The sequence below is a fragment of the Giraffa tippelskirchi genome, chromosome 9, assembly GCF_054371585.1.
Source record: "Giraffa tippelskirchi isolate mGirTip1 chromosome 9, T2T-mGirTip1v1.2.pri, whole genome shotgun sequence".
NCBI lineage: Eukaryota > Metazoa > Chordata > Mammalia > Artiodactyla > Giraffidae > Giraffa > Giraffa tippelskirchi.
This window is the reverse complement of record NC_137283.1, coordinates 133463094-133473329: the sequence shown is the minus strand read 5'-3', so window position 1 is coordinate 133473329 and position 10236 is coordinate 133463094. Positions and strand designations below refer to the sequence as shown.

Below are 10236 nucleotides of genomic sequence, written 5' to 3'. Positions count from 1 at the left end.
AAATGCGGGAGCAGAGGCTTGAATGAAATGAAAGATGGAGCCCATGCGCATACGTAGAAGCATGGAGTTCTAGGCAGAGGGAGCATCAAATACAAAATTCCTGAGTTAGGACTGTTTTCAGCTTGAAAGGAGATGCAGAAGTAGACCTACTGTGGCTGGGGCACATTGAGAAAGGGGAAATTGGTAGACGATACACTTTTGGGGCTTCCCTCCTAGCTCAGTTGGTAAAGAATCTGCCTGCAATGCAGGAGACCCAGGTTCAATTCTTGGGTTGGGAAGATCCCCTGGAGAAGGAAATGGCAATCCACTCCAGTATTCTTGCCTGGAAAATCCCATGGACAGAAGAGCCTGGCGGGCTACAGTCCATGGGGTCTCAAGAGTCACTTAGCGACTAAACCACCACCACCACACTTTTGAGAAACTCTGATCTGGAAATGCGACAACACTGACAGCAGCTCAAGAAAATGTGCCCACAGGATGGTCTGTGAAACTCTCATTCTACCGCATTTTATTAGACATTGCTTGGAAATGGATAAATGTAGAGATTACTGGGGTAAGGAGATTACTGCAAGGTTTCTTAGAGACTTCAATTTAATAGAGTACACTGTGAATCTCCAAGAGGGATACAGCATGAGTCTTTTCAGACTTACTGGACCATTGAGTTTTTTTTGCCAGAAGAATCTCAGGAGATTATGGTTTGCAGAACATGCTTCTGGGCATTGGCCACCAGGTAAGGAGATTTTTCCAGGAGCTCTGAACATAAAGCCTTCCCCTAAGTATCATGCGTGCACGTGTTCTAAGTTGCTTCAGCAGTGTCCAGCTCTTTGTGACCCTGTGGACTGTAGCCTGCCAGGCTCCTCTGTCCACGGGATTCTCCAGGCAAGATACTGGAGTGGGTGGTCATAGCCTCCTCCAGGGAACCCTTCCCAACCCAGGGATCGAACCAGTGTCTCTTGCATCTCCTGCATTGCAGGCAGATTCTTTACCTCTGAGCCACTGGGAAAGCCCAAGTATCATTACACAAGATTGGTATTCTTAGGTACAGAACAGCAGATAGGAATCAAATTATTCTGAAAAAATATGGGTTTGTTTTTTTTTTGCTATTGTTTTTGTGATTGTACTAGTACAGATTGACCCCAGCAATTCAAGAAGCATCGACAATGTCTCATTCATTAAATTCTCCAAGTATCAGCCCAGCCCAGCCCACTTTACAGTTATTTTGTTGATATGGAAATGTCCTTGTCACATTCATGAACTTTTTGCAAGGTTATTTTGTTCACAGGAAAATGGTCATTGGAACAGACCCTGCTGCTGGTAAGAAAAATGTTTCTGAAGAATAAAGCTTGAGACAAGTACTGAAGGACCTTGCTATAAATTCTCTAGTTTATGCTTCTTGCCATCATTTCAGGATACTGACCCCCTTCTCATTGGTCTCTCTATTTGGAACCTCATAAGTCAGAGGGAGGTGGTAAAAGAGATGCTGCAGACTATGTCAGAGATGAGCTTTACCTAAGCAAGAATGAAGTTTAACCCAGATAGCATCAATCAATCTTATGTATTTTTTAAGAGTCAACCTTTTCTTGCAATATACTTAAAGAAACATCCCAGAGACGATAATCCAACATAATGCCATTCTGCAGATTTTATAGATAAGTTTTAATATATAAATCTAAATTTTCTTTTTAAGAAACACAATTTTATTTCTGATTCCCTTTAGAAGAAAATTCCTTGTGACTTCAGCAATATACAAGCAGTAAATCCATTGTTCATTAAAGTCTGGGAGTTTGCAGTTGACTGACGAATCTATCATTTTGCACCAGCCCTGCTTTCTGTTGGAGAGCTGCAGTTTAGAGATTCACTGTTGCAACATAGGTGAAGCTCTTTCCTTAGCAGCTGAGTCATTATAATGCACAAGTCTGTATTAATCACTAAGGCTAACCTAGCAAGCCATTAGTAGAACTCTGGGCCAAGGTGGTACAGGAAAATAACAGCTGTTTGTATAAAGAAACTAGGAGCTCATTTGCACAGCTACTGGAGAATATAGGGAGATTAATGCATGTTGTCATTTCTACAGGTTTAATTTGACTTGTGCTAAAATAGCATCAATACACATCGCCCCTTTGCCATTCATTCCTCCTGAATGCTGATTAATTTACTCTCATTTCCCCCTGCCTGCTGCCAGGCAGTAATGAGTTGTAGCCATCTGGCAGGCCTATTTTATGTTGCACACTGCCCCTAAAAAAAAGCAGAGATGGGGACAGTCTTTCATGGGCATCCATCCAGCTGCTCAGAGTTCCCAGCCCTCCTCTTGGGGAATGCAGGGCAGATATCCATCTAGACAGTGGATTCCTGAACTGGCATGCTATGGAGCTGGTGATCCAAAGCCTCCTAATTTCAGAATTGGGAGGGACGTGTAAGAGAGCCTGTTTGTCAGAGTTAGTATTAAGTCACGTAGAATGAGATTTGTAAAGTGCAGCTACTGCTATAAAGTGGTATTTTATACATGCATAATAATACAATGTACACAGAGATAAGGCTCTTTACAGACATTAAAGCAATACTGTTAATAATGTCTAACTCCTGAAAGAACAGGAAGCCATCTGGTCTCAGTAATTTCTTCCAAACATAATTTTTTTTTCTTTTCATGATGTCTTCAGAAAAATCAGACCTATTTATTACCTCATTATGGGTAAAAGAATAATAAAGACTGACATAAATTTGATTCTATTTCAAGGACACTGTTTTAAAAAATCCAGTTTGTTGAAGTATAGTTCACACACAATAAATTCTATATTAAGAATATAAGAATTTAAGGGACTTCTTGGTGGTCTAGTACTTAAGACTTCTCTTTCCAGTGCAGGGGATGTGGGTTCGATCCCTGTTCATGGAGCTAAGATCCCACATGCAAGGCCAAAAATATTGAAAATATAAAACAGAAGTAGTAGTGTAACAAATTCAATAAAGACTAAACATGATCCACATAAAAATCTTTTTAAAGAAAGAATATAAGAAGTTAAATCTATATTTCAATGTATTTTGACACATTCACATATTCATATGATCATCACCACAATCAAGACACAGAATATTTCTATCAGCCTTCCAAATTGCCCTTCTGGGCCTTCCTGTCAACCTACCCCAACACCTAATAACCTGTGATCATCTGTCAGTTAGATTAAATTGACCTCTTCTAGAGTTTCATAGAAATGGAATAGTATGTATGCTTTTGCTTAGCATAATTCACCCATAGTATTTCACTTTTCAGTAATTGATTCTTCTTTATTGCTAATTAGTAGTTCACTCCATATGCATTCTGTATCACTATGGATTTGCCATAATTTGTTTATATAGTCACCTGTTGACGGACATTTGATTTCTAAGTTTTATTATTATGAATAAATTTGTGTGCATATCTTTGTGTAGATATATCTTTTCATTTCTTTTGAGTAAGTTCAGGATTAAGAACAGAATTTCTGGGTCTAATGGTAAATGTAAGTTTAACTTTATGCTGCTGCTGCTAAGTCGCTTCAGTCGTGTCCGACTCTGTGCGACCCCATAGATGGCAGCGCACCAGGCTCCCCCGTCCCTGGGATTCTCGAGGCAAGAACACTGGAGTGGGGTGCCATTTCCTTCTCCAATGCATGAAAGTGAAAAGTGAAAGTGAAGCCGCTCAGTCGTATCCGACTCTTAGCGACCCCATGGACTGCAGCCTGCCAGGATCCTCCATCCATGGGATTTTCCAGGCAAGAGTACTGGAGTGGGGTGCCATTGCCTTCTCCAAAGTTTAACTTTATAAGATACTATTAAACAGCTTTCCAAAATGACTATGCTATTTCACAATCTCACTAGCAATGAATGAGAAGGATTCTAATTTTTCCACATTCTCATCAACTCTAGGTATTGTCATCTTAAAACATTTATATCTGTGCTAGTGAGTATGGAATGGTATTTCATTATGCATTTAATTTACACTTCTCTGTATTTTAAAATACAGATTTTATTATTTGTCAGGTATAGAAAGGTCAACAGGTCAGGAAATGATTGCCATTAGGGTGAGCAAGGACCTAAAATATTAAAACAAAAAATATAGAATAAATGGCATGATTAATACACCTGAGGACTAATGATGTTGAGCAATTTTTCACATGTGTATTAGCCACTCATACAGCTGCTTTTGTAAACTGTTCAAATTTTTTGCCTATATAGTTTTATTGTGTTGCCCTCTTAATGACTTCTAACTAAATTCTTTATAAATTCTACACACAAGTTCTTTGTCAGACATTTGTATTCCAAGTATTTTCTCCCTATCTGGGGTATATGTTTTAATCTAATAATGTCTTTCAAGGGACTTAAGTTTAAAATTTTGATGAAGTCCCACTTATCAATTTGTTCTTTCCTGCTTTTCATGTTCTAAAGAAGAAATCTTTGCCTACCCTGAGATAAATAATGATTTTCTCCTATGTTTTTTTCTAGAAGTTTAGTTGTTCTAAACATTGCATTTATGTCTGTGATCCATTTTGACTTAAATTTTTATATTGTCTGAGGTAGTGTTCATCCTCCCCATCCTGCAGTCTAGAGATTGTCTTTCAGCAGAAAACTTGGGTAATGGTAGGACTCACCTTATTTTTTACCCTCCTCCTAAAGATTACAGTCATCCACTGTCCAATGTTTGAAAAAAGGTTTTTCTGTGTTTTATCAATTTTTCTAATTGTTTACAACAGGAGGGTAATATTGGACCCTGTCACTCCTTCGTGGCCAGAAACAGAAGTAGATACTATTTAATTCTAATTATCTACCAGTTTTTTTTATTATTAATTTACTTTTATTTCAAAATTTGATATTTTGAACTTAGCTAGTTTTGTTCTGTTAAGAGAGGGAAGTTTTGACCAGTGGTTTTCAACCTGTCTCCCATTAGCTTTATTTGAGAGTTCCTTAAACATTCCAATGTTCAGGCTGTTCCTTAAGAGGTTCTGACTTAAATGGCATCATTTTCTTTAAAACTCTCAAGTGATTATAATGTGTCACAGAAAGTTGAGAACTACCAATTTACTTTTGAAACTTGACAGAACTTGCCAACGACGTGTTCCTCAGTATCCTGGTGTGACCAAAATGGCTTACAGGTCTACCGAGTCACAGATCTCTTCATCCCTAGGGACAGAGCCCTTGCCCAGCAGGAATCTGCATCCTCAATTTACCCTGGCATGCCACACAAATGCCATCATTCCCCTGAGTGTTTGTGACTGCAGAACACTGGTGCTTTAGAAGTCAATCCTTCAGTCTCTTATCTTTAGGTCCCAGCTCAAATGTCATGAAACCTTTCTTTGACCCCCTCAGGGACCATCCTTTCTCCTTCCCACTCATTCCCTTCATGACACACATATGCCTTTATGACAGCAATATTAGGGTTTTAAAATCTTATTGAAGATTTTAGTCCCTGGAGGGTAGGAGATTCTTTAATATCTTTTTGTCCTTCCTGTGACCAAGTAGAGTGTTTTGCATTTGATATTTATTATATTTGGGTAGGCCATTTTGGAGTTTAATGTTTGAAAATGTTTTATGGGCAAAAATATTTCCTGTCTCATTAAAATTATATTGTCAAAATATGTTTTTCAGATTCTCCATAAGTCAGCTGGGTGAGAGAAGAATGACAACCTTGTATGATACTATTTTTACTGGCCTTGCATTGGGTTCAGGTCTCAAATCTTTTTTCATGATTAATTTTGTCCTTTAGGAAGAGAATTTGGGAGGGCCTTTCTATCTTTAGGCATTCATACTTCAGATAGTAAAACAGATTCTGATGAATTTTGCTCTTTATACATTTCAGTGTTTAAGGCCAGAAATTTTTTATAAGATGTGGTTATTGTTTCAAATTAATACACAAATAAGTTTGATGGAAAATGAATTTCCATAGGGATAATTTGGAAGAAAATGGGGACATTCACTGATATTATTATTGGAATAATCTATTTGGCTACATAACACCCAACTTCATATGTTTACTCAATTCTTTTTTTTTTACATTAATATTGACATGTCCAGGATCACTGTGTTCAATAGGGTATCTATTCATAAATTAGGGGAAATCTCCCCCTCTGGGCACTGCTTGGCAAACAGAGCAAAGGCTAGATTGTAACCCAGTCACCTGGGTCAGAAATCCTTGTATAGGGCAAAATTTGTACAACCTGACGTGGTGACTCTTTGATGACCTCTTTACTTTTAGGAGAGTTTATTTCTGTATAGTTTGGCATGGTTCCAGGAAATAAACACAAACTTAATATCCTCCACTGAGTATAAGACACACAAATACTAATTGTGAAATTACGTTGGAGAGAGAAATTTAGGACATCTTCACTAGAAATCTCAGTTGCATGGTTGTTCCTATGGAAAAAAGCCTAAATGAGATCAAAGATAGAAAATGAGGTAAATATTTACCATATATTAAGGCAGGGGTGAGAGGACCTGTAGGAGCCAGGACACTCTGGCTGATGTCTTCCATTAATGGCATGTTTTTGTTGGCTAAGACACAAAGGAAACCGCACATTTGCCAAGTGGATGAGCATGCACTTACTTAGCTTCTGGCCACAAAGAGAAATGTCGAGCTGTCAGCTGTCAGGGAGGAAGAACCAAGGACATTGCCAGAAAGTGCCAGAGTAACAGTAGGAAAGGACCACACATAAAGTCCCTTTGTGACCTAATGACTTTGCAGTCTTGAACTTCTCACCAACCATGAAATTTAATTTTGCAGGGATGAGTGATACACTTACCATCAACCATGGACATGATGCCTTGCCTTGGAGCAGCTTCTCAGATTGCTCGCAGGGAAGGGAATGGAACAGTAACATTTATTGAATAAGTAAATATATTGACTAAATAAATATATTGAATAGCCCCATTTTATCTCCAGAGCATCAGATGCCTTTACATACGTTGTCTCACTTAAAACAAATGTTAAATTGTTCCACTATACAAGAAATGCTGGGCTGGAAGAAACACAAGCTGGAGTCAAGATTGCTGGGAGAAATATCAATAACCTCAGATATGCGGATAACACCACCCTTATGGCAGAGAGTGAAGAAGAACTGAAGAGCCTCTTGATGAAGGTGAAGGAGGAGAGTGAAAAAGTTGGCTTAAAGCTCAATATTCAGGAAACTAAGATCATGGCATCTGGTCCCATCACTCCATGGGAAATAGATGGGGAAACAGTGGAAGCAGTGTCAGACTTTACTTTTTTGGGCTCCAGAATCACTGCTGATGGTGACTGCAGCCATGAAATTAAAAGACGCTTACTCCTTGGAAGGAAGGTTATGGCCAACCTAGATAGCATATTTAAAAGCAGAGACATTACTTTGCCAACAAAAGTCCGTCTAGTCAAGGCTATGGTTTTTCCAGTGGTCATGTATGGATGTGAGAGTTGGACGGTGAAGAAAGCTGAGCGCCGCAGAATTGATGCTTCTGAACTGTGGTGTTGGAGAAGACTCTTGAGAGTCCCTTGGACTGCAAGGAGATCCAATCAATCCATCCTAAAAGAGATCAATCCTGGGTGTTCATTGGAAGGTCTGATGTTGAAGCTGAAACTCCAATACTTTGGCCACCTCATGCGAAGGGTTGACTCGTTGGAAAAGACCCTGATGCTGGGTAGGATTGGGGGCGGGAGGAGAAGGGGACGACAGAGGATGAAATGGTTGGATGGCATCACCGACTCGATGAATATGGGTTTGGATAGACTCCGGGAGTTGGTGATGGACAGGGAGGCCTGGCGTGCTGCAATTCATGGGGTCGCATAGAGTTGGACACGACTGAGCGACTGAACTGAACTGATACCTAACAAGAAGATGTTTTCATTGGCAGGAAGAACTAGCTGAATATTTCTGTTACAGGTTTTACTTGATGGAAGTCACTTAGGCTTGACTACATTTTTCTAGTTGCAAATCACAGTGAATATTGCTTTTAAACACATGACCTCATTCATTAATGCATAGGTTCCTTTCTTTTCCCACCTACCGGTCCTGATTCTGTCTTGTTTCCCCCTGCTGATATCTGTTTTACCCTTTCTCTCTTTATTTATGGTTAACATCAGGTATTGGTAGCCTACTTGTGTCCTCAAGCCCACAGACCTCATTTGTTGCAAGTGCTCTCTTCCAATCAGGGCCCCATCTAGGGTTCTCAGGGGTTTTTATTTAATAGGCTTCAATTAAGAGACTTATTCTGCAATTTTTTTTGCCTATTTTTCCTTTTGTTTCTTAAAGTAGAAATATCGTCACAGCAAAAGAGAGATCTCTGTTCCTGCTTTATTACAATATTGTTAAAACTGAGTCTGGACTAATGGATATTCATCTGGATATTCATCTTAATTTACTTAAATTAAGTAAACAATTTAAGGGAAGCATTTTGTGTTGGCTATTGTAATTGCTTTCATTTGTATTAAAGATTTAGATTAAATATAAAGTACCACTCAGCTCATACAGGTGATGGAAGGCCTGGTCCATAGGCCTATAGAAGTCATATCTCAAGGAGGGCTTATGGGTCTTGGGACTCTGCAGGTGCTGCCTGCCAATGGCTGACTGCATAGACCTTATATACAAATATTACCAGTGCAAAATCATAACCTTAAAGGTTGTGATTTGAAAACTCTGGCCAGTTCAGCATGAGGAGACTATTTAAAATATTCATCTCTGTTTGTTTTGTTTTTTGTTTTTTTTTGGTCAAGAACAATCTGCCTTCACTTTTTTTCTGGTTTACATTTAGATCTTTGTGCATCCAAACTCCAAAAGGGAGACCTCTGTTCTTGAAGAGCAAGCAATTTAAATATAAAATGTTATAAAGATACTACAAAAACTAAAGTAGGGCAGGGGGTATTAATCATGCTTTTTTATTTTCTGTAATTTTAATGCTTTGACCTCTCGGAGCCTGCTGATGCTGAAAAGGCTGCTTCTCCCAGGGTGGCCACTTCCTAGAGATAGGAAATAGCCTCACTACCAGACAGCATGCCTTTTGTATGCAAACTCACCAATCCAGAGACCACACAACCCTCCACCTCTGCTATTCCGTGTTCATACAAAGGGCCAATATTCCTCTGCCCTGATCACTCCAGGGCCAGGTACTAGACAACTAGACAGCCCCTGTATCGCAAAGCCTGCTGAAATTGTTCAAACTAACCAACCCTAAGCCTGCTTACCTTGCCTTGTCTTGCCTTTCCGGCAGAAACCACAATAAAGGCTCTTGCCAATGTTTTCCCCTCATTTCACTGACCCTGGTGCTTCCCCAGGTGGCTTTCTGTGACATGGTCTGCCTCCTCCTCTTGGAGACTGTTGAATAACAAGCCATCTTTTCAATAGCCATCATCTCCTGATTTGCTTGCCCTTACTTGAATAATACTAAAACCTGCATTTTAAAACAAGGGGCTACTCTGTCCTATAAGCTTGGAAATAGTGACCCCCAGGGAACTCTAGGGTTTGAAAGGACCTTGAGTGTCAGATGATTCTGATATTACCATGGAGATGCAGGAGTCGAGGAAGGAGGGAATTCAGAAAGTAGGAACTGCCCACAAGAAAGCAAAGTGTGGAGTGTTCAGGGAATGATGAATACACAGGGTGGCAAAAGGGCGGGACAAGGGGAGAGCTGGCAAAGAAGATGGAAAGATTGGTAGCATTAGATTGCCGAGGGCCTTGCTAGCCCCGCTAAGAGGCTGGATTTTATCCTATCTGTTTGAGATGGTAGCGGATGTTTTAATCATGGTAGGAGCATGAGTACGTATATGTGACAGAAAGATGACTCTGGCAGCTGAGTGGAGGGTGATCGTGAGCAGAGAACAGATTGGATCAGGGGAGGCTAGTTCAAGGCTGTCTCAGAAGTTTAATGATAAATGTGAAAACTGGGATCAACAAAAGGTGAAGATCAGACAGGCAGGCCCCTGGGAAGAGAATCAGGGGAAGGTGCATGTTCAGTTGCTCAATCATGTCCAACTCTTTGCAACCCCTTGGACTGTAGCCCACCAGGCTCCTCTGTCCTTGGAATTTCCCAGGCAAGCATACTAGAGTGGGTTGCTATTTCCTTCTCCAAGGGATCTTCCCGACCCAGGGACTGAACCCACATCTCCTACATTGACAGGCGAATTCTTTACCACTGAGCCACCTGGGAAGCCCAAGAGAATCAGGAATAGCATTTAAAGCTCTCTACTCTTTCATTACCTGTTGCTACAATAAACTTTCTGGTTTCAAAAAAGCCTTCCCTGAAAAA

At 40.0% G+C, this 10236-nt stretch overlaps 1 long non-coding RNA gene across 1 annotated transcript; it reads left to right on the top strand.

Annotated features, from left to right (window-relative positions):
* The first annotated feature begins 285 nt into the window (after nt 1–285).
* LOC145521091 (uncharacterized) lies at nt 286–7954 on the top strand. Its single transcript, XR_014065100.1, has 3 exons — nt 286–730; nt 5614–5693; nt 6746–7954. It is a non-coding gene; the product is annotated as an uncharacterized LOC145521091 (long non-coding RNA).
* The last annotated feature ends 2282 nt before the right edge of the window (nt 7955–10236 follow it).